Raw genomic sequence first — 16,392 nt, 5'->3', positions numbered from 1 at the left:
GACTCCAGACCAGGGAAGTGGTCTGGATTGGCTACCTTACACACAGGAAACTGAGCAGGCGCAAATAGGGTCTGGGAAGGGGAGGGGAGGGGGGCAGTTGGGCAACCTTCCCCCAAAGGAAAAGATGCTGGACTTTCCAGGTCCACGGGGCAGGCGGAAACCAGAGATGCACCCGTAGTAGTACAGGTACTTACAGGCCCCATGCAAATTATGCGTCCTTCCACTGACCCCACAAACTCCAGTGGGGTCACTGCTGGTGCAACCATTAGGATCGCAGCCTACGCATTTTCAGGGTCAATCATAATGATACTGGTAAGTGCATTACATCATCAGACACTGAACAGCATTGCTGAATAGCATGAAATAGGCTCTTGGTGTGGTGTGCTGAGGGCTGTCCACAGTAATTAATCAAAGGAGACAAGATGCCAAAATCTAAATGTACAAGAGCATTTGCAGTGTCGCTGCATTCGAAAAATACTGAAGTCATTTACTATGAAACTAAAAGAAGAATAGTGCAGCAGCTTGCTGTAGAACAGAATATGAAAAGATTTTAGAGCAGGAGGTCTCATGGTTAAGATGAACTCGGAGAGGGCAGGCTCCAGGGGCTGATGGCCTCCTCCTGTTCCTATGCTCCCTAATTTGACAACAACATTCTTGGTCCAATTCCACCTCCTGAACTTGTGGTCCACAACACAGACCCATAGTTGGTTTCCCTTGCCCTCATGTCTTTGATCCTTTATTGAGACGATTTTTACCTTTCAACTGCTGAACTTCTTTGTTATAAGCAAGTTCTCTTTCACATAAAAGGCTACATCCCTTCCCAGTTTGTTTTTTTTCTATCTCAATAAAGTATTCTGTATCATTGTATGTCAACCCAAAGTTTATATAATATACCTCCGGTATGTTTGGAAAGTCTTAGAGTCGCAAAGAAATGAGCAAATTGATCAGATGGTAAATTTCAAAGCATATACATTTTGCTGTTTAAGTTTATCATTGATTTCTCCTGGCTGTCAAAGTACACTTCCATCTCTCGATTGTATTTGTTTGAGCTGCCGTGCTCATAGTGTTCCATGGGAACATAGGAACATAAGAACAGGAGTAGGCCATTCAGCCCCTCATGCCTGCTCCGCCATTTGATAAGATCATGGCTGATCTGTGATCTAACTCCATATATCTGCCTTTGGCCCATATCCCTTAATACCTTTGGTTGCCAAAAAGCTATCTATCTCAGATTTAAATTTAGCAATTGAGCTAGTATCAATTGCCATTAGCGGTAGAGAGTTCCAAACTTCTACCACCCTTTGTGTGTAGAAATGTTTTCTAATCTCGCTCCCGAAAGGTCTGGCTCTAATTTTTAGACTGTGCCCCCTACTCCTAAAATCCCCAACCAGCGGAAATAGTTTCTCTCTATCCACCCTATTCGTTCCCCTTAATATCTTATAAACTTCGATCAGATCACCCCCTAACCTTCGAAACTCTAGAGAATACAACCCCAATTTGTGTAATCTCCCCTTGTAACTTAACCCTTGAAGTCCGGGTACCATTCTAGTAAACCGACGCTGCACTCCCTCCAAGGCCAATAAGTCCTTCCGAAGGTGCGGTGCCCAGAACTGCTCACAGTACTCCAGGGGCAGTCTAACCTCACTCCTAAAACTTCTGACATAAGCAACATAGCAAATCTTTTTTTTTCTCCTGTGTGAAACATTAAGTTAAATTTATAGATTTCGATTGATTAAGATCTTGTTCTTTGTAATTGCATATTGATTTTCATCATCTTCCATCTTACTCATGGGCTCCTACTGTCCTTGAATATTTTTTCTTTCAGAATGCTGAGTAGATTCTTCTTCTCGTTCAGATTTGATAGTTCCATATAATTCATTTTGAGTTCAGAGAGCATAATTTTTAACAAAAAAAGTACACAAACTTTCCCTTGTGATGTAATTCTAAAATAGAATTTCTTGGTACAAGAAAATATTTGCCTGGACTTTCCCATCGAGTTCACACCATTTACAAGCGAAAATCAATGAACTGGATCGGAAATTTGGGCGGAGATCCAACATGGTGGGCGGAGATCCAACATGGTGGATCTCCATCAGCTTTTCGTCCTTCCACTCTCTGTAATAATTTCCAGCACCCACCCCCCACCCACCTTGAGTGGCTCCAGGCAAATGAGGCGAAAGTGCGCTCCATTTTCTGTCTTTTCCACCTTATTTGTGCTCTTTCATCTTTTCATGCATATATAAAATGGGTGCCCAGGGTTGCTAGGCAATCTAGAAAAGGTAGAAGGGAATTTAGCATCAATGCTTTTGGAGGCATTTATTTTTTGCTGTTGTCAACTACTTCAACATCTGCGGTTGTCAACTCCTTCAATATCTGGGGCTGCCATTTTCCTTTCTTCCCATTTCAGAAGGGCACAATGGGACCATGGTGAGTTAGACCACGTACACATTGCACAACTTTGCCTAGCAAAGAAGTTACATCGTAGATGCCCCAGAGATGGAAGGCCCCTATGATTGGTAAGAGGAGCAGCAGAGGATGCAGAGGACAAATCGTAAGAGACATTTGTGTCACTCTCATATAAGAGCCCTCATGACGTCCACATCTGAGGGATCACTTTCTCATCCCTCTGCAAAGATGCCGTCAAGCACAGGCCCTTCTCTATATGCAACAACTCAACAAGCTCCCCTTTCAGACACTTCATGCAAGCAATTCCAGATTTTTGTAGGAACAACGTCAACATGCACAATAACGTTAGTGCAACCACAATTTTAATGGGAAAACATATTTTGGTTATTCCCAGTGTTTTTTGCAATGGTGCTTCCCCTTCTTGCCAGGGGCTGCACATCCACTTGATGGATCTTTCTTCAGATGCTCCATGAGGGGAGTCTGAACACCCATGCCAGGATCTAATGATCACGAGATCACAACGTGGTCTTCTCGTTCATCTAACTGCCTCAGGGTCTTGAATTCTTGGCTGAGTAACTATATCCTTAGACCATCTCGGACTGCTTCCAGAAACTGACTTTCCTCATTTTTAGATGTACTCAGTCAAGCCACAATTTCCAAATATCCTCTATTCCTATGATTAATTCTCTGTAACCATCATATGCAGTTTGTTAATTTGTGTCTGTATGCTTCAGGTTTTAAGTCATAAGCAGTAAGAATAGGACATTTTTATTGTCCGTCCTGTCCATTGGAGCCACACAATAAAATGCAACAAGCACTTGTATGGGTCTCTTGACCCAAGCTGTTTTGTTCCACCGTTGGTGATTTGCCAATATTTTAAAAGCCCCTATGAAGCCAGCTACGACAGCTCTTCCTTTAAAATTTGACATCAGGTTGTTCCTACGGAGTTATGGGTTAGATCAACAATACCCTTGCTGTCAATACATCCTTCTCTGCCAGTTGAAGAGTATATTGGTGCTGCCTCTTCTGTTCCTCTGCCTTGAATCTGTGCTGCTACGCCCTTTCATCAGCCTCAAATTTGCAGTGTTCCTTCTCATCCTTGTGTTGTTCCTTCACAGTCTTCAGTTGCAGTACTTCCAGCTGCAACACACATTTCTTTGCTTTTTCTCCAGCAGCCAAACCTTCTAATTCTCGTTCTCTTTGTCTTTGAGCTTTTTGTAGACATTTTTAGCTATTGTTGTTTGCCACTGCTACCACTTCTTTTAAACTCAGCTTGTTGGTCCACGTGTGATATTCAATCCCACCTTATGCTGCCACCATTGCTATGTTTTGGGGTTTTTATTCTAGATATTTTTTATTGAGTTTAACATTCCAGACCATTTGGTGACTTCTATGGCCTGGAGTGTGCATTTACCTGCTCAATGTCTAAGTAATTTCTAGCGTGCTCGGAAAATCCACATTACTGCATTAAGGCGTACTGCTTCTTTAATGCCATTTTCTTTGACTTTGATCTTGGTTTTCTGTGTCTTACATGCTTGCACTGCCGACATATGGGAATGGAATTTCAGCCCTTGTATAAAAAGCACATGTGAAATATCTGAGGAAACAAGCATAGATAGCAGATGGGAGTCCGTTCATTTCTTGCAAAGCAGCAAAACAGACTAACAGGTAAACAACAAAGGGACACTGAAATGGACGGAAGCAACCACAGCATCTACCCTACTGCACATGCACGGGATGGGGTGTGAATTTCTGCAGACGGTCCCTGGCCGTTTCTCCGGGGTTTCTGCCGAAGTTATGGTGGGAGATCAGAAGAACTTCGCAGAAACGACTGGCATTGGTGTTAAGCAGGCCTCAATGCCCCATTTGCAGAGCACTACGGGAATTGAACATTGTAAGTCCCAAAGGGTAATTGAAAAGCTCTATTGATTTCACTGATGATAAAGACCTTCAGAGCTCTTGTATGGAATAAAAACAGAAACACTGGAACTATACAGCTCAACTGTTTGACGACGGGTAGAAACATCAAATGACAAATGACCAGCTGTGTATTTGCCATTTATGCATGTTCTCACCATCATCTCCAACTACAATTCCCTTTGCGTCTTGCCGCTCTTGCACCCCCCCAACCCCGAGCGCCCTTACCTCTCCTCCCTCCCTGCTCCTTCTTGGTGTTGCTCATGCTCCCATCCCCACATGACCCCCTTTCCAATTGCTCCCAGATGCTTGAACCACCCTTTTAACATTACCAACCTGCACAGCCCACCTCCATTCCACAGTATTGCACCACCACCTACCAGCAACCTCGAACATCTTTCCGACCATTTTCCTTCGTGTCCTGGGCTTTAAAAAAACATGAGAATAAATTAACTACAGTATATGCTTAAACAAACTTTGAATAGTAATCAATGCCAGCAATGTACAGTTTTCTCCCAAATATGCATGCTATTCATGCCTGCAAATGTTACCAACATCCCTACAATGCCATGCAATAAATCACAAGTTGACTTATTCGATTATTGCTGATCTGTGGCCCTGATTGTACAACTCACATGAGATAAAACTCTCACGAATAACATTCAGTCACACCTCCGAAACTTGTCAAATTTATGTTAATTTATACATGTAATGAATTTTTATGTGTATCCAACTTTCCTATCACTTGATTTTGGAATAAATTATTTTATTCCAAATCAACAACATTTTTCCCACCAACTTATTCAGTTGTATTTACTTATCTAAACCAGGGAGTTAAAGGAAACTAGCCAAACCGACTAATCAGATTGTTCGAAGATAATTTTTTCTCATCTTTCACTCTGCCATCTTGCTATTCCCAGTCGGAAATTCCTGATGCTGAAAATAAGCCTTTTTAGATAACAAATGCACTAAAAACGACATATTTCTGAATAAGGCATGAAACGTACCTACACAATTCACTTCTGCATCTTGGACTGGCTTTATTGCTCATTTTGTTCAGAAGTCTGGCCCGCTGCCAGAAGCCTCAGGTCTGCTTTTGGCCTTATTTTTCTCTGATCCCATCTTCTGTGCTCCAGTGGGCATCCGTGACTTCCAAGCCCCCACATGTGCAATTCCAATTTGGCCCTGGAAGCTTTTTTTCCAAGGCCCAAAGCTGACAGTATGCTGTACATCCAGTCCCCCTCGGATAGCCCAGGAGTCTCCCAGAGTGCGGCTTGAATCTCCCGAGCTCTGCTGCTACCAGCTCGGGGGAGTCATCGCGCTTTAAATTTGCTGCTGCAATAGCCACCCCCCCCCCCCCCACCTCACCGACCGCTCCGTGAGTAGCCTCCAGCTCATGATGTCACCGTCCTTCCTTTACATTATGTCCAGGGGGGAAACTGGCTGGAGTCATACCTAGCACAAAGGAAGATGGTAGTGGTTGTTGGAGGCCAATCATCTCAGTCCCAGGACATTGCTGCAGGAGTCCCTCAGGGCAGTGTCCTAGGCCCAACCATCTTCAGCTGCTTCATCAATGACCTTCCCTCCATCATAAGGTCAGAAATGGGAATGTTCACTGATGACTGCACAGTGTTCAGTTCCATTCGCAACCCCTCAGGTAATGAAGCAGTCCGAGCCCGCATGCAGCAAGACCTGGACAACATCCAGGCTTGGGCTGATAAGTGGCAAGTAACATTCGCGCCAGATAAGTGCCAGGCAATGACCATCTCCAACAAGAGAGAGTCTAACCACCTCCCCTTGACATTCAACGGCATTACCATCGCCGAATCCCCCACCATCAACATCCTGGGGGTCACCATTGACCAGAAACTTAACTGGACCAGCCACATAAATATTGTAGATACAAGAGCAGGTCAGAGGCTGGGTATTCTGCAACGAGTGACTCACCTCCTGACTCCCCAGAGCCTTTCCACCATCTACAAGGCACAAGTCAGGAGTGTGATGGAATATTCTCCACTTGCCTGGATGAGTGCAGCTCCAACAACACTCAAGAAGCTCGACACCATCCAGGACAAAGCAGCCCGCTTGATTGGCACCCATCCACCACCCTAAACATTCACTCCCTTCACCACCGGCGCACTGTGGCTGCAGTGTGTACCATCCACAGAATGCACTGCAGCAACTCACCAAGGCTTCTTCGACAGCACCTCCCAAACCCGCGACCTCTACCACCTAGAAGGACAAGGGCATCAGGCACATGGGAGCAATACCACCTGCAGGTTCCCCTCCAAGTCACACACCGTCCCGACTTGGAAATATATCGCCGTTCATTCATCGTCGCTGGGTCAAAATCCTGGAACTCCTTTCCTAACAGCACTGTGGGAGAACCTTCACCACACGGACTGCAGCGGTTCAAGAAGGCGGCTCACCACCACCTTCTCAAGGGCAATTAGGGATGGGCAATAAATGCTGGCCTCGCCAGAGACGCCCACATCCCATGAATGAATAAAAAAAAACATGGTCAGACCGTCACGTGATCAACCCTCCAGGAATGCCTTCAACCAGAGTTGGCAACCCTAAGCTCCATAAACCTCCTGCACGCTCAGTTCCTTTTCCCTGCAACTTGTTTGCGATTGCCTCCTGTTTCCATAGTTTCCCACAGTTTGTCTCAGTGTGTATTTCTCGTCACAGCGGTTCATTTAAAAGAAAGTCATTCAATTATCCACTTTCCTTAAAGTGATAACAAAGGTGATAAAAAGAATTGCAATGCACATATCATTATTTTAATATCGCTGGTGATTCTAACCCACATCCTGTGAATGTGTGACTCAGGACACCAGCACTCTACCTGTGCACAGGCCACCTCATGAGAAGTATGGCTTGGATGGCTTAAAGGCCAGTGATTCCAACACTGATCTTGCTAAAGTGTGGCTTGCGAGACTGATGCTCTGGCTATGTACAGGCCACTTTGCAAGAGCCATGGTTCAATCGATGAACACTCAGCAATTCAAACCTACGCTCGGGAGGCCATCACTGTTGCTCTCTGCAGGTCCACTGGGAAGACATGTAGCTGGATCTGCCACCACTTCACCAGGATCCAGCTGCTGGTTAAAAGGACATAGGTCCTTCTCACACATGCTCATCCAAACAGCATCACCAAAGAGCTCCGACACCTCGATGCCACCAATTTCCAATCCTAGAAAAGCAGTGTTTAGGAGGCTAATGCGGTACCTTTCTGCAGGCCACCTCAGGAACAAGATGGCAATTTACCAGGATCGACTCAAAAGGCTAGAACAGAGCTTATTGCAGAGTTTCTCATTAGAACAGTGACTTCACAAACCTCAATTGTTTCCTGCTGACAGTCCCTTCATCAACTGCAATCAGACCATGACTGGTTTCCTTTGACAGAAAGCAGTTCTCCAAATCATTACTTCACCTTATTTTCCTCCCTCCCTCTCCCTACTGCTTTGCAGGAAATACGCCCATAGGGAGTGAGAGCCTTCAAGTGTGGCCAACAAATCTACCCTATTTTTTCTTCTGTGAATGCAGAATCTAGTAGATTTTGGCTTCTCAATGAAATGAATATAGATGCAGAAAGGACCTAGCTAGTGTCTACTAAACATTCTGGGGGTAACATTGTCTTGAGCAACTCAATGTTGCTGATGCATAGCTGTATAGCACTATTTTCATAAGCTTGGTAAATTGCCCCATTTTGTAACTGATTATTGTGTCTACAAAGAGAAGGGGCAGACTTCTGAATTATAGGTTGTGAATAGAATTGATAGAAAGTTCATGAATCCATTCATTAACTTATTTTAAAGGATAGTGAACATGTCTATTGTACTAACAGTACCTTTCACTGAATGTTTAACAGCCTTGGTAAAATTGATATCAGCTGCTAAAAGCATGGATATAATCTATGACTTGAAGGTGTTCAGGCCTGCAGAGATCGCGATTCCAGCTGTGTATATGAACAGTTCGTCAGAGTCACTTCTACTTGGTGAATCTTTTCCAGGCAAGTAGGGACATTTTCCGACTGAAGATATCAAAGCCTAAACATATGATCTAAATGGATTGCTTTAACTTCTGGGATTTAGATAAAGCTAGGATTTAGCAATCATAATACTTGTCAAGGTACAGAAGCTGTTTTTCGGATAAAAATCCTGGATCTTTACATTTAATCTTTTGTTAAATAGGAAAAAAAAGCTTTTTCTTTCAAACGTTAGAAAAATTGTAGGAACGTGTGGCTTTCGAATGTATGATTTGTGAGAAAGTGACTTCAATAGCGGCAATTAAAAAAGGAGCAGCCAATCATGATGCACCTGCAATAATGATCTTTTGCTGCTTCGCAAACAGCTAGCAAGACATTTCACCATTATAAATGTCGACGTTTGATATTTTTTTTTTATTCGTTCATGGGATGTGCATTTATTGCCCATCCCTAATTGCCCTTGAGAAGGTGGTGGTGAGCTGCCTTCTTGAACCGCTGCAGTCCGTGTGGTGAAGTGCTGTTAGGAAGGGAGTTCCAGGATTTTGACCCAGCGACGATGAAGGAACGGCGATATATTTCCAAGTCAGGATGGTGTGTGACTTGGAGGGGAATGTGCAGGTGGTGTTGTTCCCATGTACCTGCTGCTCTTGTCCTTCTAGGTGGTAGAGGTCGCGGGTTTGGGAGGTGCTGTCGAAGAAGCCTTGGCGAGTTGCTGCAGTGCATCCTGTGGATGGTACACACTGCAGCCACTGTGCGTCGGTGGTGAAGGAAGTGAATGTTTAAAGTGGTGGATGGGGTGCCAATCAAGCGGGCTGCTTTGTCCTGGATGGTGTCAAGCTTCTTGAGTGTTGTTGGAGCTGCACTCATCCAGGCAAGTGGAGAGTATTCCATCACACTCCTGACTTGTGCCTTGTAGATGGTGGAAAGGCTTTGAGGAGTCAGGAGGTGAGTCACTCGTTGCAGAATACCCAGCCTCTGACCTGTTCTTGTAGCCACAGTGTTTATATGGCTGGTCCAGTTAAGTTTCTGGTCAATGGTGATAATCCAGCTATGGAGTGCGTAGTTGTCAGAGAAACTATCTGAAGAGTAACAGAAAAAAAATGGAAAGAATTTCCGTGGGTCAGTCCAACATGGAGGTTTTCAGAGGCAGTGTCTCTGTCACTTGTGCAGGGTTACGTGCTGGCATGGAGCTGTGCTAACTGGCTGCTCCTGTGCTTCTTCATAGCAACTGTTTCTCCTAACATTCCACCACTCCATTCAACTCTACTCTTCCACTAAGATTAGCAAAAAACAGGTATATTGACCTTTAAGGACCAAAACTTTATGAACTGCATGTACATTTTTGTGAAGAATCATATTTTAGTTTAACAGGACGGGGAGATGGGGGTGGTGGGCTGGAGAAGGGGAAGTACACTACTCGAATTAAAGGATGGAATAGATTTGATTGTTTTATTCCAGACAAACATTAACATAATGTAGAAGTGAAGGGGGAGAATTTCCATGGGAGTTCTTCCGATTGTCTGCTGTAACTTTAGGGGAAGATCGGCAGAAAGCCTGGAGGAAAAGCATAAACTGCTGTTTTTGCCATTTCTCCCGGGTGTCTGCACCTCTTCTGTACTTACAGTGGACGTGATGAAAGCTTCCACAAAAATTCTACCCCAAATATTTTAAGATGGCTGTTTAGAGACCTCCTGCAAAACTCATGGGTATAAGCCATCATCTAATTGAATGGCAGAGCAGGTTCGAGGGGCTGAATGGCCTACTCCTGTTCCTATAAAATAATCACTAATGTTATTCCAGTGAAGGGATTCTGCAAGAGAAGGCATGCCCAACTGATAAATTTTTATGAACTTTAATGTTTATTAATGATTTTTTTCTGTGATGCAAATCAATATTCCAGAGAAAATTCACCAAGTCAAGTCTGTAAGCCTTCCCTAGGCTCTTCAAGAACAAGCTACTTGTTTGTAGACTATTCATGTACAGTAAAACACCTCAAAGTACTTTTCAGGGAGAAAGGAAACCAGTGGATGATAAGCAGCAGCGGCAAAAGGAAAACAAAAAACATGAGCGGGGGCAAAGATACAGTCAAAGACACTGGTTTTGAGGAGGTTTTTGAAAGCAGGGAGGTAGGTAGCTAGGCAGATGGATCGAGGATGGGAATCCTTAGAGGGCAGGAGTCTAGTAGCTGAAATATGGCTGCCAATGGTGGAGAACAGGAGCGGGATCCAAGGAGTCAGTGTTGGAGAACTGGCGGTTGCATGTGGGGATTTATGGCTGGAGGAGATCGCTTAAAAAGTAGGGTGGGACAAGGCCATGAGGAGAGTTGAAAGTGAGGATAAGGATCTTGAAGTTAATTTGCTGGGCACAGGGGGCCAGTGGAGCTTAGAAAGGAGGGACTTTGTATGGGACTTTATGCAGATGATGTGTGGACAGCAGCAGTCAGAATGAGTTGTTATATGTGGAGCATAGAGGCAGGGAGGCCAGATTGGACAGCATTTTTGAAAATTTGAGTCTTGAGGTGATAAATGCATTGACTAGGATTACAGCAGCTTTGGGGCAGAGTTTGAGGTGATGGCGGGCAATATTGTGGAAGTGAAAGAAAGAAGAGTAGGTAACTGAATGATAATGGGGGAAGCTCAGCTAGGGATTAAGCAATGCACTAATGGTGCATACTGCCAATGTAGCTTGATGTGCCTGCTGGGGAGGTTGGTGGAATACAAGCTTATGAGAACTAAAGAGAATGGCTTCAGCTTTGCCAACATTAACTTAGAAGAAATTTTGGCTCATCCAAGCCTCAATATCAGACAGGAAATTGGAGTAGAAGCAGACTTTACATCAACGGAGGAGCAGTGAGAAATAGCTGAATGTCATCGACATACATGTAGCATATGGTCCCCTAATTCCGGATGACATTGCTGAGAGGTAGCATATAGTCAATGAAGAGAAAAGGACCTGGGATTGATGGATTCCTGATTACACCTGAGGCGACCATGTGTGCGCAGAAAGAGAAGCCACTGGAGCCATTACTAGGACGCAAGTGACAGGGAATATATCAGATGATTGCATCTGATATATCAGATATTCCCATCATTGCAGGTCATGGGAATACAATGGCCCATATTAGGATGGACATGTTCCATGTCCCCCATCACATCTAATGGAAAAACCTGGAAGTAGTGGGGGAGTAGTTCCAAAAGAATTCCTTGTCCAAGTCCGCTGGAGTAATGCTTAGGAACTAATGCAACTCCATCATAAAATCCTTCCCATTGTGTCTGCAAAGGAGGAGAACCAGCCATTCAATTCAAATGTAAGTATCTTGAGGATTTTATTTGATATGTATTTGACTGGCAGCTCTTTTTGAGTTTAAGAGACATAAATTTAAATTTTGTTTGTCCCCGTCATTTTAAAAAAATATTTCTCAGCCTGTCAAATTGAGAAATCCACCTGTAGCCATCAGAGAGAAAGATAGGCTAGGGAGATTCTGTAGAGGGTTAGCAATAAACCAAAACATAAAGATTAATATTCAGTGACCTTTTGACTAATCCACTATATATTGCAGTTTAGTGTGGTAAATGCAACTGATTGTTATTTTTCCATTTTCTAAGGCGAGATATTTAATTCTGTAACTACTGTAAATCTACAGTGTGTCATTACTTCCGTTCAATTATTTATTTAATGGTTAATAAATCTGTTTGGCAGTTTATAGTCTAAGTGAAATCTAGTGAAGTGTTTATTCCAATGCCTTCTGAAGTCAGTGAAGATCACAAGAAGCCATGTGATATAACAATAGCTGATATTCAGTATTAAGGATTTTCTGTTCAATCTGTAGGCTTGCCACAAATGACTCAGATATTGTGCCGATGAAGGCACACTCCAGGTCATAAGGAATGAGAGCTCACCTACAAGTGTGGCCAACAGCAGCAGAAAGGTTAACTAGAACTTGCATTTGTATGGTGCTTTTTACAAAATAAAACATCCCAAGATTCACATAGGAGAGAAATGAAATGAATGGTAATTAAAGAATTAGGTAAGCTGACCAATTGATTGAAAAGATAGGTTTTGTGGCTGCTTTTAAAAGTTGTTAAGGGAAGTAGCAAGGTGAAAATGATTTGGAAAGGAATTTCCAGAGATTAGGATCTAAATGGCTTTCCAAGAGCTTGACGAAATAGAAACATGGGTGAGGCCATTTGGACCATCGTGCGTATGGCAGCTCTCCGCTTAGACCAATTCCCCTGCCTGTTTCTCGTACCCTTTTAATTTTTTTTTCCAAATATTTATCAACTTCTGTTTTAAAAATGATGATGGATTCTGCCTCCATCGGTTTCTGGTAGGGTATTCCAAATCCCAACAAATCTCTGAGTAAGAACAAAATCCCCAAAACTTTTCCTTCATTCTTTTGGTGATGATCTTAAATTTATGTCCTGTAGTTACTGACACATTGACTAGTAGAAATAGTTTACCTTATGAAAACCCTTCATAATTTTGAAAACCTCTATCAGATCTCTTCTTAAACTTCTTTGTTCAAATGAAAAAAGTTCCAATTTCTCTCGTCTCTCTTCTTAACCAAAGCCTTTCATTCCTAGTGTTATTTTAGTGAAAATCTACTAGTGCAGGATTCTGAGCTGTTAAATTCCGTTGTCTGGAATTTCTGTGGGGGTTCTCCCAGTTGTCAGCAATAACCAGCTGTAGATTGGCAGAAACCCCAGAGAAATGGCCTAAATGGCGGTTTACGATGTTTCTTTGCGGTTTTCGTCAGTTACAATGGCCGAGTGGAAGAACCTCAGCGAAATTCACCCCCACAGCCACTAGATTAGAGAAAAAAGCTGAAATAATAGGACTTTTATAATAATAATATGTTTATAATCCAAAGATACCCAAGAGTAAAAGTAATGTAAGTGACAATGAAGGGGAAGAGTTTCTGCAACGTGTCCCACTAATTCTATAATGATTGCTTTTTAGAGCAGTCGAGATTTTTAAAATAATGAAGGGTTTTGATAGAGTGAATAAAGACTATTTCCTCTGGCTGGGGAATCAGTGACATGGGGTTATCAATTTAAAATTGCCACTAGGAGAGTGGAGAGAGGTTAGGAGAAATTTCTATATGCGGAGAATCACTAGAGTATGGAATGTTTGCCACAGGGAATAGTTGAGACAGATGGGACAGAGACCATTGTATCTTCTAAGGGAAAAGTGGAAAAGCAGAGGAAGCTACAGGGTTATTGGAAGAAAGCAGAGCAATGGGATGAGTTCCGTATTGCTGTAGCAAACAACCAGCACAGACATGATGGGTTGAATGGCCCCCATTAAACTTTTATGGTTCTACACGGCCAATTTTTTTAGGACTCCCCTGCCCAGGAAATAAACATGAGCAGCACATCAGAAGTGTACTGCACCTGTCCCAGCCCCAGTATTACCTGGATTTCCTGGCCCAGGCCAGGCAGAGTAGCCTTGGTGCAGTCCTTCACCCTGGCAGGGCCTTGTACTGGCATTAAGGCCACAATTGTAAACGGCTAGCTGTAGGCTACTGCGGCCTGCAGCTGTAAGTTTGGCTTGGGTGATTGAATCCTTCTGGCTGCTGATGGAGAATGACAGCCAGAGGGTCCTGAATCAGTCTGAAGTTCCTGGGGTGAGGGTGCAAAACATCTGAGGAGGCCTCCCTTGAGAACTTCAACCTGTCTGTGGGACCCGGGAACAGGCCACATCACCATTTTTTCTCAATGCTCCTGTCCCAATAGAAGCAGAGAATGGAAAATGAAGCAGGAAGCCACATACACCTTCTGCTGCTTCATTTAAATGGTTATGTCTGTCTTGTGCCTACTGCAGAGGCAGGCCAGGCTCTGTTTCCTGCTGTTCCAGGAAAGCCCTGGAAATCCTGGGGCAGTGTCAAAGGGGCAGAGACCTGGCGATCCGGGCCCAAAGGTCAAGTTTTTTCTTGACCTTTGGGCCCGGGCAATGCTTAGTTTCTTGGGCGGAAGAGAAAGGAAAATCATCCCTTATGTCGCTTCCTCAACCGTCTTTTCACTGTTCAGCAGCCTGCAACAAACTCCCAGTGGATCGACAGTTTCCTTTCTAATCCCTTAAATCTAACCACATAGATTCAGCTTATTCACCATCTCTTACATCGTCCTTACAAAAGAATATAATATAGAAATGTCTGCTCATCTTCGCATGTCAGGAGATATCAGAGGGAAATGATTCTTGGTTAATTGGTAGCGTCAATACCAGCATTCTCAAATACCTGCACTGTTTTATAAGATGAGCACAACTTCTACAGTCAGTGACACAGGAATTGAAATTGGTCAACATTTCTCCTAGTTGTGTGACAAAGCAATGAGGTCCAGAACTTTTATTCAATCCCGGCAACATAATTATTTTCACCTCAAGTGTTCCACTTCCTTGGAGCTAGGTGCTGCAAACATATTTTAGTGCATGAACTTAAAGGGACAGCTATGCAAGCAGTCTTGGCGACAAAAATGGAAATTTTTGTCCTGCTAGGCTTGGCACATGGTAAAATGTCATCTTGTGTATTCAATAGACATCGTCTATATTTTAAGATGATGAAGGGGTTCCAAATCAAAGGAAGATACAGAGCTATGAGGAGGGAGCAGAGAAGTAGGATTAGTTTTGAATTGCTCCAGCAAAGGGCTGGCACAAAAACAATGGGCCAAATGGCCTCCTTCTATGCGATAAACTCAGGTTCTGTCTCATGTGCTACAGACACAAAAGGTATTCGTTTGGTTATAGATCTTGGATTAGCTGTCAAGGTTGCAGACTAGGCAAAGGAAAACGTTTTATCTTCTTAAAGTTTATATCAATAAAATTGGCTGTTGAAATAAATACTTTACTTCAAAGCACTTCCAAGAGAAATTAAGTTTAGAACTGGTCTGTGGGCTGTAGAATTTCAGTTCTTAACCCTGAGCAGCCAGAAGAAATGACTCCGTAATGCGATAAAGCAGCCTCCATTATATGTGCCATGAGAGGAGATTTCAAAGATCTGAGCAAGAGTACTGAAGGAGTGTTTGTTTTTTAACTGATGAAAGGCTTGTTTGAAGACGGTAAAATGAACCCTTTGTGATCCACATGCAGAGTATTTATCACTGCCTTGTGGTCTGAGTGTTGGACTCATCTGTCTTCTGCGGCCCTTCCTTTTCTTATACTTCATTATGTTGTTGGATTTGAAAATAAATCTCTGTAATTATTTTGCATTTAGGAACATCGAAGCAGGAGTAGGCCATTTAGCCCCTCGAGCCTGTTCTGCCATTCATGAGATCATGGCTGATCTGTGACCAAACTCCATATACCTGCCTTAGCTCCATATCCCTTAATACCTTTGGTCAACACAAATCTATCAATCTTAGATTTAAAATTAACAATTGAGCTGGCATCAACTGCCGTTTGCGGAAGAGAGTTCCAAACTTCTACCACCCTTTGCGTGTAGAAGTGTTTCCTAACTTCAGACCTGAAAGTCCTGGCTCTAATTTTTAGGCTATGTCCCTAGTCCTAGTATTCAAGTATGAGAGACCTCCAAAAACAGGTACAAATGCATCGGCAGGCAGAAGCAATAATCCAGCAACTAACCTGTAACTCCTGCATGATCCCTTTAAATAGTGCTGGTGGAGGGTCCTCCAGGCCGTTTAAGACCTGTTCAGCTGTGTGAGGTTAAGACAGTGCGTTGGCTGGAGCGTAGAGCTCCAAAATCGCATCGGTCCCTTTAAATCAGCGTTGCTCACTGATCTACCATATATTCTCCCTACTTTGCGTGCTGCCAGTGTTTGTTACCTGCGCGTGCGCAAATGCCTTTGCAATATGGCGTCATGCCGGAAGTGTGCGTTCGCATCTCGGATGCCATTTTCAGTCCTTAGGAGTCCATGTAGCACCTACACAATGGGCGCTACACGGCCCAATTTAGCCCCCTCTGTCTCAACGCTTGCTGGCCATGGTCTTGTTTGATAATCCTCTCATTCTGGAGTGAATTGAGAGTATATTCCAGTAGGCAGATTAGCACAATTAGCTCAATTGTTAGATCCAGGGGTCCACACTGTCTCAGCAAAGGCAGATTAATGTTAAGCATATAGCTT

The sequence above is a fragment of the Heptranchias perlo genome, chromosome 28 (assembly GCF_035084215.1).
Source record: "Heptranchias perlo isolate sHepPer1 chromosome 28, sHepPer1.hap1, whole genome shotgun sequence".
Taxonomy (NCBI): domain Eukaryota; kingdom Metazoa; phylum Chordata; class Chondrichthyes; order Hexanchiformes; family Hexanchidae; genus Heptranchias; species Heptranchias perlo.
This window is presented reverse-complemented; position numbering follows the sequence as displayed.